At 42.4% G+C, this 14,595-nt stretch overlaps 1 pseudogene; it reads right to left on the reverse strand.

The window, feature by feature from the left end:
* Window positions 1–3,619: 3,619 nt before the first annotated feature.
* Window positions 3,620–13,634, reverse strand: LOC119533015 (annotated as a pseudogene).
* Window positions 13,635–14,595: the final 961 nt, after the last annotated feature.

Raw genomic sequence — 14,595 nt, forward strand, 5'->3', positions numbered from 1 at the left:
TTTGCTCAGGCTATGGGTTGCTACACTTAGGGAGAAACTTCCTGGGAGAAACAAGCAGAAGGACCTAGAGAAACTAAGACAGAAGCCCAGAGACATTTTGAAAAAGACATTTTGAAACCTGAGCTCAGGAGGAAAAGACCAGCAGACACCAGCCACATGCCTTCCCATATGACAGAAACCCCTGATGCCATCAGTCATTCTTCAGTGAAGTTATCCTCTTGTTGTTACCTTGGTTTGGACACTTTTGTTGCTTTAGAACTGTAAACTTGTAAACTAATAAACCCCCTTTATAAAAGCCAATTCATTTCTGATATTTTGCATCCAGCAGCTTTAGCAAACCTAAACAGGTGGTAATACCAAGAGGCAGGAATCACGAGGATCAACTCCAAATCCTTCCACCATAACCCTTAAATGTTTCCTCCTGCCCCTTTATAATCCATCTATCCTTCCCCATATCTAGACAACCACTTACCTGTTTTGTTATTTTTGATTAGTTCATATTTTTTTGAATTTTAGATAAATGGAAAAAGTATATACATTTTTTGAGTGGTGTGGCTTGCTTCTTTAAGTCAGCATAATTATTGCGGTATTCATCTATGTTGTTGCATGTTTCAATAGTTTATTCTTTTTTATGGCTGCATGCTATTCAATTGGATGGATATGTGCAGATTTTAATTGTCCATTGCTTCTCAATAAACATCCATGATTTTACCAGTTTTTTATATGATAAATAAATCAACTATGAACATTTGTGTACATGTTTTTGAGTGGCTATGACTTTTTACATGTCTTCAATAAATATCTAGGAGGTGATTAGTAGATTCATGTGTTCTGTGAATGTTTTGCTTGTACTGAATTATCAGACTACTTTTTAAAGATGTTATGCCACTTTTATTACTATAAATGTTTATGGAGGTTTCAGAGGTTTTACATTTTCATCAGCACTTGGTGTTGCTGATCTTTATTTTAGTTATAAAATGTATAATTATTTTGCTCTATTAATTTATAACTATCTCATTGGGTATTTGTTTTGTATTTCTGTAATGATTATTGTGTTGATCTTTTTATTTTTCACGGAACTATTTGCCATTCATATATCTTCTATGGTGAAGTGTCTGTTAAAATTTTTCATCAATTAATTTGCCATGCTATTTGCCTTCTTACTAATTAATTACAAGTTTTTAAATATTCTAGATACAAGTCCTTTGTCAAATATATATTTTGCAATTATTTTCTTCCATCTACAAAATTCCACTTAATTTTTTTAATGATTCTTTTGAAGAGCAAAAGTTTTTAACTTTAATGAAGTACAAATTATTATTTTCTTTTGTAGTTCTTGCTTTATGTTTCCTGTTTAAAATTTTGCTAAAAAAAAAAAAACAAAAAACAAAAAAAAAAACTGAGATTTTCTCCTATGTTGTTTTCTCCTAGAGGATACATGATTTTAGCTCTTACTTTTAAATCTACATTATATTTTTTAGATGAAATGTTTTATTTCCTTTAAAATTCTGTAAATAATTAAGAATTTATTGTAAATGAGTTATTAGTAATGGAGTTTCTAAACAACTCTTTTCTTCATCGTCTAGTGGAATAATAAAAATAAATTTTAAAAATATCAAATTTAACCTTTATTAAAGCCATCTTGATGTTTGGTGAGTACTTTGCAAAAACAGAAGGCTGATGAATTTTAAGCTGTGCCAGGTTGACAACTCTTCCAGTATACTTACAGTGCCTTAATACATTTTAAACAGCCAGCTAGAGTTTACTAAATCCTCAAAACCAAATGAAAAATAGATGTTTTCTTCATTAAAGGGAAATATTCTTCCTATCTGAACATATATAAAAGAAATTCAAGTTTTGATACAAAAACTATTAAAACAGGATAAAACACCCAAAGGAACTCAATTCATCCTTTTAATACTAACAGAATGAAGAATTTTTTTTTTTTTTTTACTTATTCATCCCATTTTGTCTCCTTTAAACACACACATATATTAAAGAATAGGCAGAGCACTCCCAACTTTTAGCTGTGTTATAAAATGTGTACACCTTCATGCTTTTCGTTGTGGTTTTCTTTAAGTTATCCTTATTGGGATAAAGGTTGTGCATCTATACATTACTCTTAACTAAGTCTCAAGTCACAATAAAAACATATAGATTTTTTTTAAAGGAAACTCAAAGCAATTAAAATACTCTCAGTACTTTCTTTTATTCTCCCACCCAGAATTTCAAGACCTCTGAAAATCAACATGAATGAAAATAGTGGCTTTGAGACCTAAGTTTGTCATAGTTCTCTGGAAGTTTTCTTTTCCTTAGCCCAAAATGAATGAAGCATTTAACAGTAAAAATCTACAGGATCATCCTTAGAAGTCTTAAAAAAATTTATTTCTGATACACACATGGGATCCTAACAATTTAGTTAGGTTTATATGTTAATGAATCCCAAATAAAGATTAAAAAATAAAAATCACTTTAGATACAACTTTGATTGCTCCCATATGCTATATGATTTTGTCACTGCCCATGAGGGCCATGCCAGTCCAGAGGCCAAAGAAGATAACAAGCATTTTTGGATACATGAACTTTTATTCAGGGCTTACTTACAGGGTGAAAAGTCATGGAGAGATCATGATGGCTCTCTCAGGCCAGGCAGGCATTGCATTCAAAAGGAAGATGACCAAGCAATACAAAGAGGACAGCCAGCCTTTTATAAGGTTTAAGACAAAGGCCTTCCTAAGGGTTGGGGGAGCATAGATGTGGGAACAGATCACTCTGACCTGAGAGGTGGTACAGGAAGGACTAGAATAACACTTGAACAATTACATTTTGCTCTTTTTGTGAGATAAAGAGCCTCTCACTTCCTGCCTGCTTCCTATAAAGTTACAGATTAAGGTCAATTTACCCTTTTTCTCTTTACTGGCTTAGAAAGACAAGAAGTTAAACATTTAGCTGCCTAGGTCATGCAGACTGCTGTGCACCAAAGACCTGCAGGCCTGTTTTGCTCAGGCCATGGGTTGCCACAGATTTAAACTGCAGTAATAAGTTTTATAAAAATATACACACATATATTCTTATCTATAAAAACACCAGCATACAAACTTGAAAGTAAAGGTTTATCCAAAGTGACACAAATGTTCTAAATGTTAAGGAAACTTAAAAATGCCTTTTTCCATTTGTAAAATAGAAAATAAAATAGAATAAAAGTTATCTAACTGTGTTGTTAGAAATTTGTTTTGGAAAATTGTTAATAAATTATAGGTGAAAATTCTTAATACCCATTACACTGTCATCTGAAATAGACTTGATCATTTTCTTCAGCAAAATTGGTACACTAATATACTTCTGGTCAGTCATCACATATTACAACATGGAGAGCCTCCAGGAGGATAAAAGGCCTGGTCACACAGTAGTTCAGAGTTGGCCATGCCCTGAAGTTCTCACTCTGCAACTATGAGGCCATCCAACCTTTGGGACAATTTTATCTATAGATGCAGACAATGGGTGACTTTTTATCCTGTTTTTCTTAAAGTTTGTATTACTAGTCTACAACAGATAGCAAAAAGATAGCTCTAGCATGGTAGATGAAGCAAGAGGGAAATGGTGTTCCAGAAAAAAACACTTATCTGTCCTTTGATCCAAACTACTCAATTAATTCCTGAAGAGGTGCCTATACAAGTCTGTCAATCAGATTAAACTCCTGGACAAAGAAAATAAAGTGCTTAAAGGAGGTGTTGAAGTGGGCCTCCTCTTGCAGCTGCATCACAGAATCAAAGTGCTGGTGATTAATATGGGCATAAACCCTGACCAGATGCTTCAGAATAGTCTTTGCCACAGACATTAAGTTTTGAGAAAAGGGACACCAGTCTTAGAAGGAAAAACAGTTTCATCATCAAGCTGATCCTGAACCCAAGTCATCAAATAGTGCATTTTGGAGGAGAGCATTTGATTGGCTTTTTAATATTAGTATCATCTGTCCAGTGATACTAACATTGTGGACCTGCAGACATGACTGGACATCTTGCTTTGATGCAGAATTTTGTAATAGATCCATGTAACATATTAGTCTGATCGAAGGAATCCACAATGTCAATGGCAATCCATTTACTGAAGTCCTCTCCTTCTGGCAACCTAACAGTTTGTCTCAGATTCCCATTTCCTAGAGTAATTTCTGCATGTTTTAAGAGTTCATATTGATGAGGCCTGCCACAGCCCATGAAGGCCATGCCAATCCAGAGGCCAAAGAAGAAAATGAGCATTTTCTGAATCATGAACTTTTATTCAGGGCTTACTTTCAGGGTGAGAAGTCATGGAGAGATCATGATGGCTCTCTCAGGCCGGGCAGGCATCGCATTCACAGGGAAGATGACCAAGCAATGCAAAAAGGAGAGAAAGCCTTTTATAAGGGTTTAGGACAAAGGCCTTCCTAAGGGTGGGGGGAGCATAGATGTAGGAACAGGTCACTCTGACCTGGGGGGTGGTGCTGGAAGGACTAGAATAACACTTGAACAATTATGCTTTGCTCTTTTTGTGAGACTAAGAGCCTCTCACTTCCTGCCTGCTTGCATAAAGTTACATTTTAAGGTCAATATACTCTTTTTCTCTTTACTGGCTTACAAAGATTATAGGTTAAACATTAGCTGTCTAGGTCATGCAGACTGCTGTGCACCAAAGGTCTGAAGGCCTGTTTTGCTTAGGCCACAGGTTGCCACAAGGCCCTTCAGGGATATTCTTTGGTTTGAAAATTTTAGAAGAGTGGCTGCTGAGGAGGAAGCTTATCTTTGGTCCTCAGAAGGAGCAGAGGGGCCATGGGCCACTGCTGGGGCTGAGAAGGAAGGGCCAGTCCTCAGCTGTGGACAGTGGAAGCCCAGGCCACTGCTGCACCAAGCTCGGTGAACCAGATCAAACCTGGTCGAGCTGGTGTGAGCTGGTGCAAGCTGCTGCGTCCGTCTGTCCCAACACTCCCACCTTGCCACCCCGAAATGCAGTACCAATGAATTCTCTCTGTATTGCATTTTGAATTAATACCTGTATATAGTGTGAGATAAATAAGGGTTGTTGTTAAGTTTTATTTGAATATGGCTTTTCATTAACTCCAGCACCATTCATTGAGAACATAGTCCTTTTGCTGTTGAATTGCCTTGGCATCTTTGTCAAGTATGAATAGACCATATATGTGTGGATGGATTTGTACTCTCTATTCAATTCCATTGATATATATGTCTTCAGGGGACCCTGCAGGTCTTTGGGTCCTTGTCTGGTGCAGTGTAAATGACACATCACACTGGTTTGGTCACAGAGAAAAGTGGCCACAGAGGAAAGCGGAGGCAGGGATCTCACAGTATAAGATCTGCCTCCCTGCAGGACTGCAAGAACAAGGTTTACATGTATTATTTGGATTAAAGAGAATTGGAGAAGAACAAAGGAATATCAGGGAGCTAAGATTCATGGATTCTTTAGGAAATGAGAAATTTTAGAGAGTGTAATCACAAGTTTTGGAGAGTGACAATCTAGTTTCCTCTTTGGGGTTGCTAAAATGTGACTGAGATGCGTAGGGGTAAATATTTGGTCAGGGAGCCTTTGATCAAGTCCTGTAAATCTGTTTACTATTTAAGTTGACCAATCCTCCCTTTGTCAGAAAGGTCAGCATAGCTGTGAGAGGATAGAGGTAACAGTATAATGCTATTACCTCCACGCACACAGAGTAGTGAACTTAATAACAGGGGACTTTTACAAAGATTAACACAGTGTTCCTATCAACAAAGCTAGGAACCAAGAGACCTGGTTGTGGGGGTACTTTCAAATGTCTATCATTTGACCAATTCTTTACAGCATTGATTAATGTTGCTTTATAATAACTCTTAAATCAGGGAGTGTAATCATCCAAATTTATTCTTCTTTTTCAAAATCATTTGACTATACTAGGTCCTTTGATGCCCATATAAATTTCAGAATCAGCTTATAAAATTCTGCTAAAATTCCTCCTGGGATTTTTTTCAGAATTGCATTGAATTTATATATAAATTTGAAGAGAATTGATATCTTAACAATATCAAGTTTTCCAATTCCTGGGCACATATCTGTCTCCATTTGTTTAGATCTTTAATATCTATCAAAAATGTTTTGAAGGTTTCACTGGACAGGACTTGTACATATTTTTTCAAGTTTATATGTAAGAATTTAAAATATACATATTATTGTAAGTGGTACATGTCCATAGATGATTGCACTCTCTGTGAATATAAACAGTTTTAATTCTTCATTTCAGGTCTATGTTCAATTTAATTATTTTTCTTTATTGCACTGGCCTAGAGTCCAGCAAAATGTTGAAAGGAAGTGATAAGAGCAGACATCCTTGAGTTTCTCCCACTTTTAGAGAGAAAGTAGATAGTCTTTCTTCATTAAGTATGCTTTTAGTTGCAGGAATTTCATAGCTATTCTTTATAAGATTAAAGAAGTTCCCTTAGATTGTTAGTTTTTTGAGAGATTTTTATCATGAGGGGACATTGAATTTTGTGAAACGTTTTGCCCACATCTATTGAGGCTCATGGGTTTTTGTTTTTAGTGGCTGTTTATATGTGACTTCCATTGATTAATTCTGGAATGTTAAAAAATAGTTTTGTATTTCTAGAATAAGCATCAATTGGTAATGACATTATTCTTTTTATGTATTTGGATCAATGTGCTAAAATATTAAGTTTTGCATCTATGTTTATGAGTGATATTGAACTGTAGTTTTATTTTCTTTACAAGTTTCGCTCTTAAGGCAATGCTTGCCACATTGAATATGTTGGAGATTGTTCTCTCCTCTCCTTTTTTCTGAAAGAATGTATGTAGAATTGACATAATTTATGCTTTTGATGTTTGGAAGGATTCTCTAGTGAAGAAATCAGGGCCTGAAGTTTTGTGTGTGTGTGTGTGTGTGTGTGTGTGTGTGTGTGTGTGAATGTTTAAAATGATAATTTCAATTTATCTGACAGTTATAGGTTCATTCAGTTATCTATTTCTTCTTAAGTGAGCTTTGACAGTGGATGCAATTCAAGGATTTTCCTTTTTATCTAACTTACCAAACTTATTGGCATAAGATTTTTAAGAATATTCACTTATTATCCTCTTGTTATCTTATATATGATGTCAACTATCTTATTCCTCATAATGGTAATTTATGTCTTTTATCACTTTCTGGTTTTGAGTGCTGGTTCTCACTGGCAGAGGATAGGGGCAGTTTTCCCTACATGGGACATTTTGCAATGTCTGAATATATGAAGACTTTTCTTTGTCACATCTGAAAGGGTGCCATTGTCCGGCGCTTCTCCGCCCCGCCTCGAGTCCTCGGTCGGCCGGCGATGGGGACCAGAGAGATAAGGGGAGAGAGGGTGCGGACAACGTCTTACCCGGAGCACTTGTGATCACTCAAGGACTCGCGGTGGTAAAGCAGATAAACTTTTAATGGGACTAGGCAATCATCATCTTTACAGGTTCCACCCGGGGCGAGACACCTCGGGGGAGAACAACCTCGATGCGGCCGTCAGGTACGGCTCCTTGTGGGCTGTCTCCCCGAGCTTTGCCCGGGAACTTTCTTATAAACCTTGCGTGTATCCAATGGGCTAACGCCACGCACACAAGCATGATTGGTGAATACAGCGGGTGGTTACATACATCAGAAGCCGGAAGCAGGATGTGGGCGCCATCTTGGCACCACTCGATGGGCGGGGGGAACTCAAGGGCAGGCTGCAGATTGTCTACTAGGCCAAATCCGGAAGGTGGCTGCTCACATCTCCCCCTTTTTTGTTTTTTATGCCCCAGTGTCTCCAGTGATGAATGTGCTCCCGTGGACCAAGATGGCCCACAACGTATTTTTTGGTGCTTTGGGGAGTCTGGACTAGGTCCCGGCCATACCAAGGTGGGACCTCTGGCACCGACCAGAATGCTCACTTCATATAGAGACCGGAGAACCCGTGAGCCGGAAACCACGTGGCCCTCCTTGCAGTACTCAGTCTCGCAACTGGGGGACAGGAGGATTAGGAGAAGGTAGCCAGTGCCGAGGGCGTCACTAGGAGCCTCTGTGCAAACGCCAAGGGTCCCGTCTGGCCACAACTAGGACTCTGCGTAAGAGGTCCACCTGAGACAAAAATTAGGGCCACTGGTACCGAATGTTTATATACGAGATTTTTTCATATACTTAGCTGCGAACCTTACCCCCGAATGCCCAGCTTCGAGTGGTTGGGATGGGTGCTGGGCAGAGGGACTATAGTTATCAGGAGGGTTACAGGCAGAGGACATGGCCATCATGGCGGTAACACGTAATTGCTGTTGTCTTTGAAACAAACGCTCCAGCAAACTCTTAACAATGATCAAACCTACTAATAACCCCACAGCAAGAAGAACCCAGTTGGTCAGATTAGGCCAAGAGAACCAGGAGGGAAAAAAGGTCAATATTCCTGGCCCTCTTCCCGGTCTGCTGGGGAGTGGTCGACACCGTCGACATCATTTGACCGCTCATCACGCGAGTTGAGGACTGGATCCAACAGGTCACGTTGGGGGTTTAACGACCCGTCAGGCTGCAGTTCTTTGGTGTTCTCAGGCGACTGCACGGTTCTCACCAATCTCTCCGGTACCCACACTGGTTGGCGTCCTGGTTCCTGGGGAAAGACACAAACAGAGCCTCTGGCCCAGCTGAGCACTGGGTCAGGACCTTTCCATTGCCCCGACAGAACATCCCTCCAACGGACCAGGCCTCTATGCGGAGGACCTGGGGTGGTATGTTGTAGGGCAGGCGTCATGGTTGATGCGTTTTCATTTAAATAATTGTATGTAAATAGGGCGGCAGACAATTGGGCCCTGGGGGACAGACCATGACCTATTCCCTCCTTTTGCTTTTGCAATAGTTCTTTAATGGTCCTATGCGCTCTCTCGATGACACCCTGCCCCTGAGGGTTGTATGGGATGCCGTGTTTTAGGTTAACTTCCATAACATCACAAAACTTTTGAAAAGTTTTGCTAACGTAAGCCGGGCCGTTGTCTGTCTTAAAGCAAATTTTGAGGCATCCTCAGGGTGAAGTGGGATAGAAAAGAAGCAATCTCTAATGTCTATGACAACAACAGGCCACCGCTCCGGCAGAGTTGAGAGAAGGGGCAACCCCATCTGGACAGGTCCTAGAGGCTCCATGCAACTATTTATGGCCCTCAAATCATGTAAAAGCCTCCACGCACCTGATTTCTTTTTTGATGATGAAGATAGGGGTGTTCCAGGGTGACGTGGAAGGGACGATGTGCCCCCTCTCCAACTGATCTGACACCAAAGCATGCAATGCTGAAAGTTTTTCCTGAGGTAAGGGCCACTGAGGTACCCAGACTGGAGCCTTAACTTTCCATGTTAACTTTATAGGTGTAGGCGGGTATGCACCCTCAGTGGCCCCTAGGAAAAACCCAGGCCTTGTCTACCGGGGTTAGAGTCAGCCTGAATGGGCTTCACGCGCCCTTGCAAGGAGGCTCCCAGCCCCCTGCCCGGGACATATCCCATTCTATTCAGCAACTGTTTAGAAGTTGGAGAGTAACCAGTGGTTAAAGTCACGTCCATTTGAGCTAGAATATCTCTTCCCCATAACGAAACAGGCAGGGCCAGCACATAAGGCTGAAAACTGCCTTGATGCCCTTCCTCATCCTCCCAATGGAGAGTAATGGCGCTCACCATGGGCGCTGAGATTTGGCCGATCCCTCTGATGGTGTCTTCCGCTTGGTTCGTTGGCCAAGCGGGGGGCCAATCTTGCTGTCTTATAATCGACCTATCGGCTCCAGTATCTAACAGACCTAGGAAGGCTCGGCCTTGTACTTTAAGAGTCAGCATGGGTCGAGACTCTAGGGACATCTGAAGACCCTCAAAAACTTCTCCGGAGGACCCAAATCTTTTATTCCCCCTCTGTCCTGGCTTGCTTGGAAAGACTGAATGCAGGCTGGGCAAGAGCAGAAGCTGTGCCAACCTATCGCCCTCTGCAATGACCAGAGTGCCCTGCAGAGACTGCACCATAACCTGGACATTACCCGTGAAATCTGAGTCTACAACACCTGGCACAATTGTTAATCCTCTTAACGCTATGGATGCTCTCCCTAATATAAGCCCCACGGTTCCTACTGGAAGGGGCCCCCTGAAAGAGGTCCCCACCAATTGGACTCCCATAGCTGGGGTTAGCACGAGCCCGGAGGTGGCACGGAGGTCCAATCCTGCTGATCCGGGAGATGCGCGGGTCTGTATGGGGGCCGCATCGTCCGTTGGTGTGTTTGGGGGCCCACCGCAAGGGTGGACCCCCCCTGCCCGTTTTTTGAATCTTGCTCAGGACGACCAGAAAGGCGTACTCCTTGCGCATTGAAGACTGACTTACAGTCCTCGGCGCGGTGAGGCCCCTTGTGGCAGCGGCCACACAGCCTAGTGACTGCACGTGGCCCGCGGAGGTGCTGAACGGCAGGCGGTTGATCTTTATTGGGGCAGTCTCTCTTAAAATGCCCAGACTGGCCACAGCCATAGCATCTTTTTGGCTTTACCTCTAAAGCTCTGGGGTCCTTTGTGTTTACTTGTAAGGAGCTGGCTAACATAGCAGCCAGCCCCGCATTAGTTAACGGGCTGCCAGCGTCCCTGCAAAGCCGAACCCACTCTGTCAAGCTCTTTCCCTTATTCTGTGCCAGGATAACCTTGCACTCCTTATTGCATTGCTCAAAAATCATCTGCTTAACCACAGTTTCTGCAACCATTGGATCTGAGAAAATCCTCTCAGCCGCAGTCTGCATTTTCGCTACAAAATCTACAAAAGGTTCTGTGGGACCCTGGTGTATGCCGCTAAGCGAAGCCTGCGCCTCTCCTTCCCCTGTCAATTTTTTCCAAGCCCCTATGAAACAGCGAAAAATTTGGGCATAAACCTCCTGGGGGTATCCTGTCTGATTCTGGGCGTGAGCACCTTTCCCTAAAAGCATATCCGCATTCCACCCGCCGTGCCTTGCCACAGCGTTTCTTGCGGCTTGTTCCTCAGCTAACTCCTCAAACCACGCCTTCCAATCGATAAACCTGCCAGGAGGCAAGCAAGAGCGAGCCAGCTGAAGGATATCTGCAGGTGTATGATTTAGGGTGGAGAGGTTTTCAACCATATTCAGGGTGTAAGGGGCGTTAGGGCCGTACTGATGGACGGTTTGCCTCAGCTCCTTCAAGAGCTTGTAATCATAGGGTTCATGATTACGAGCTTGCTGATTGATAATGACTGGGAACATCTCGGAGGCTGGTTCGGGTTCATTGAGCAGCGGTCGGTAGCCGCCAAGAACGCCAAAAGGTCTGAATGTGGTAAAAGGGCTCCACCTCCAAAAATGCCTCCTATTGGGTGAAGGGTGCGGAGGGTCCGCGTAGTCGGGTGGGGATTCTGGGCATTGCGCGGGAAGGTTAGGGTATGTACTCGGCATGTCCGCCAGAGGGAGCCCTCTATAAGGGCCCTTTACGGAACCGCTGAAACCATCCACCGGATGCAGGTGCATCCTCTGAGGCGCAGCAGCCGTTGCTGGTGGGGCGGAGGGCCGCGTGGGTGAGACAGGAGGCCCCTCTAGGTCAATCAGCGGAGGCGCTTCCGGCCCTTCATCTGCCTCACTTTCAGATTCTGAGTCAGAATTATCAGAACTAGCACTCGACTCCGGCGGCTTGCCCTTATGGGAGCCCTCCGCAGATGAAACAGACAGCCTCTTGGAGTGCATGTCGCGCCTGCAACAAGGCGGTAGGCGTAGTTAGGCCTGTGGCTGATTCTAACTCAAGTACTGCACGAACAGTCTCCCATATAAGGACTAGAATCGAGTCCAAACAGACACCCGTTTGGCGCGCTCGGTCTATATCACGACCAAGTTTCATCCAAGAGGGCAGATTAAGGCTGCCAGAACAAGGAAACCAGGGGGCAAAAGTGGCCACATCATCAAAAAATCGCTGGAGAGAGCTTCTCTTAACTGAGATACCCCACTGTTTCAAAAGGGTCTTTAAGGGGGTTAGTAGGGGTGAACTCCCGGACTGCCCCATGCTTGCAGCCGGCACTGTCTTGTAATCACTCGGAGAGCTCTTCCGAGTCCCCGGGGCTACCTGAACGCCCACGGGCCCTAGTCCTCGTATGGAAAGGGGGTGCTTACCTTCTCGCGGTGATCAGTCGCGGAGGTCAAACCACGGATCCCGGGAGCACGTCTCCGTCGGGGCGAGGGGAACGCAAATGAGGTTGCGGGTTCGAAGGTCCCCGTACGGGCCACCACTTGTCCGACGCTTCTCCGCCCCGCCTCGAGTCCTCGGTCGGCCGGCGATGGGGACCAGAGAGATAAGGGGAGAGAGGGTGCGGACAACGTCTTACCCGGAGCACTTGTGATCACTCAGGACTCGCGGTGGTAAAGCAGATAAACTTTTAATGGGACTAGGCAATCATCATCTTTACAGGTTCCACCCGGGGCGAGACACCTCGGGGGAGAACAACCTCGATGCGGCCGTCAGGTACGGCTCCTTGTGGGCTGTCTCCCCGAGCTTTGCCCAGGAACTTTCTTATAAACCTTGCGTGTATCCAATGGGCTAACGCCACGCACACAAGCATGATTGGTGAATACAGCGGGTGGTTACATACATCAGAAGCCGGAAGCAGGATGTGGGCGCCATCTTGGCACCACTCGATGGGCGGGGGGAACTCAAGGGCAGGCTGCAGCTTGTCTACTAGGCCAAATCCGGAAGGTGGCTGCTCACACCATGGCATCTAGTGTATATAACAGAGATGGTTCCCGACATCTTACGATGCACAGCCTGGTCCCCATAACAAAGAATTAATCAACTCAAAATATCAATAGTTCTGACATTGGGAAACGGGGTTCTATATTGTTTTCTGTTTTCTATTTTACTAATTGTGGCTCTTATTTTTATTATTTTCTTTCTTCTGATTACTTTGGTTTAATTTGCATTTCCTGTATTTCTTATATTACCTACCATGTTCTAAACAGAATGCAAGGTATTTTAGGCATATATTCTAAATTAATCCTTTTTTTTTTTTTTTTTTAGCAAAGTGGGTGGGGGTATAGCAGGTTAGAGGATCCTACCTGGATTCTGCCTTTGCTGCATACTTTTTTTTTTTTTTAACTTATTGAGATTGTTCACAAACCATACAACTATCCAAAGATCCAAAGTATACAATCAGTTGCCCATGCACCATCATGCAGCTGTGCATGCATCACCACAATTAATTTTTTTCAATTTTTAGAACATTTTCATTATTCCAGAAAAGAAACAAAAAAAAGGAAACTCAAATCCTCCCATACCCCTCACCAACCCCCCTGAATTATTGATTCATAGTTTTGGTATAGTACATTTGTTACTGTTGATGAAAGAATGTTAAAATACTAATAGCTGTAGTATATAGTGTGCAATAGGTATCTATTTCTCCCTGTATGCCCCTCTATTATTAACTTCTAGTTATAGTGTCATATAGTTGCTCTAGCTCATGAGAGAGATTTCTAATATTTGTCAGTAAATCACTTGTCCACTACAAGATTCACTGTTTTATATATTTCCATCTTTTAACCTTCAACTTTCCTTCTTGTGATATATGTGACTCTTTGAGCTTACCTTTACCACCACCTTCACACACCATTCAGCACTGTCAGTTATTGTCACAATGTGCTACCATCACCTCTGTCCATTTCCAGACATTTAAGTTCACCCTAGTTGAACATTCTGCTCATAGTCAGCAATAGCCCCCCATTCTTTAGCCTGTTCTATATCCTGGTAACACATTTCATGTCTATGAGTTTGCATATTATAATTAGCTCATATCAGTTAGACCCTACAATATTGGTCCTTGTGTGTCTGTCTTATTTCACTCAATATAGTGCCCTCAAGATTTCTTCATCAGCCCATTTTCTTAACATGGTTTTGTTCACCTACCATACATTCCATCCCAAGTAAACAATTGTTGGTTCCCTGTATAGTCATGTATTTATATATTTAGCACCATCACCACTATATATATAAGGACATCTCCATTTCTTCCACAAAGAAGAGTCAAGGAAGGTAGAAGGACAAAAAGAAAAAAAAGAAAAAAGAAAGAGAGAGAAAAAGAAAAAAATCACACCATGACATCTAGAAAGCAACAAAAGGAAAGACAGCATGAAACAAAAGTAGAATAAAGAGTCAGACAACATCACCAATGCCAAGAGACCCATACCATTCCCCCATGTCTTTGGTATATTGTCTTTGTTATATTAAAGGAAGCATAATACAATGTTTCTGTTATAGTCTCTAATTTGCATTAATTTTATTTTCCCTACTATCCCACCCTATTTTTAACACCTTGAAATGTTGACATTCATTTGTTCTACCTCATGTAAAAACATATTTGTACCTTTTATTACATTCATTGAGCACCTTAGGTTTCACTGAGTTATACAGTCCCAGTCTTTATCTTTTCTCTTTCATTCTAGTGTCCCACATGGTCCTAACCTTCCTCTTTTGACCATGCTCACAGTCATCTTTGTTCAGTGTACTTACATTGCTGTGCTGCTATTACCCAAAATTGTTCGCCAGACCTCTCACTCCTGTCTTTTCATTTCTGT

This window comes from Choloepus didactylus, chromosome 4, assembly GCF_015220235.1.
Source record: "Choloepus didactylus isolate mChoDid1 chromosome 4, mChoDid1.pri, whole genome shotgun sequence".
NCBI classification, from domain to species: Eukaryota; Metazoa; Chordata; class Mammalia; order Pilosa; family Megalonychidae; genus Choloepus; species Choloepus didactylus.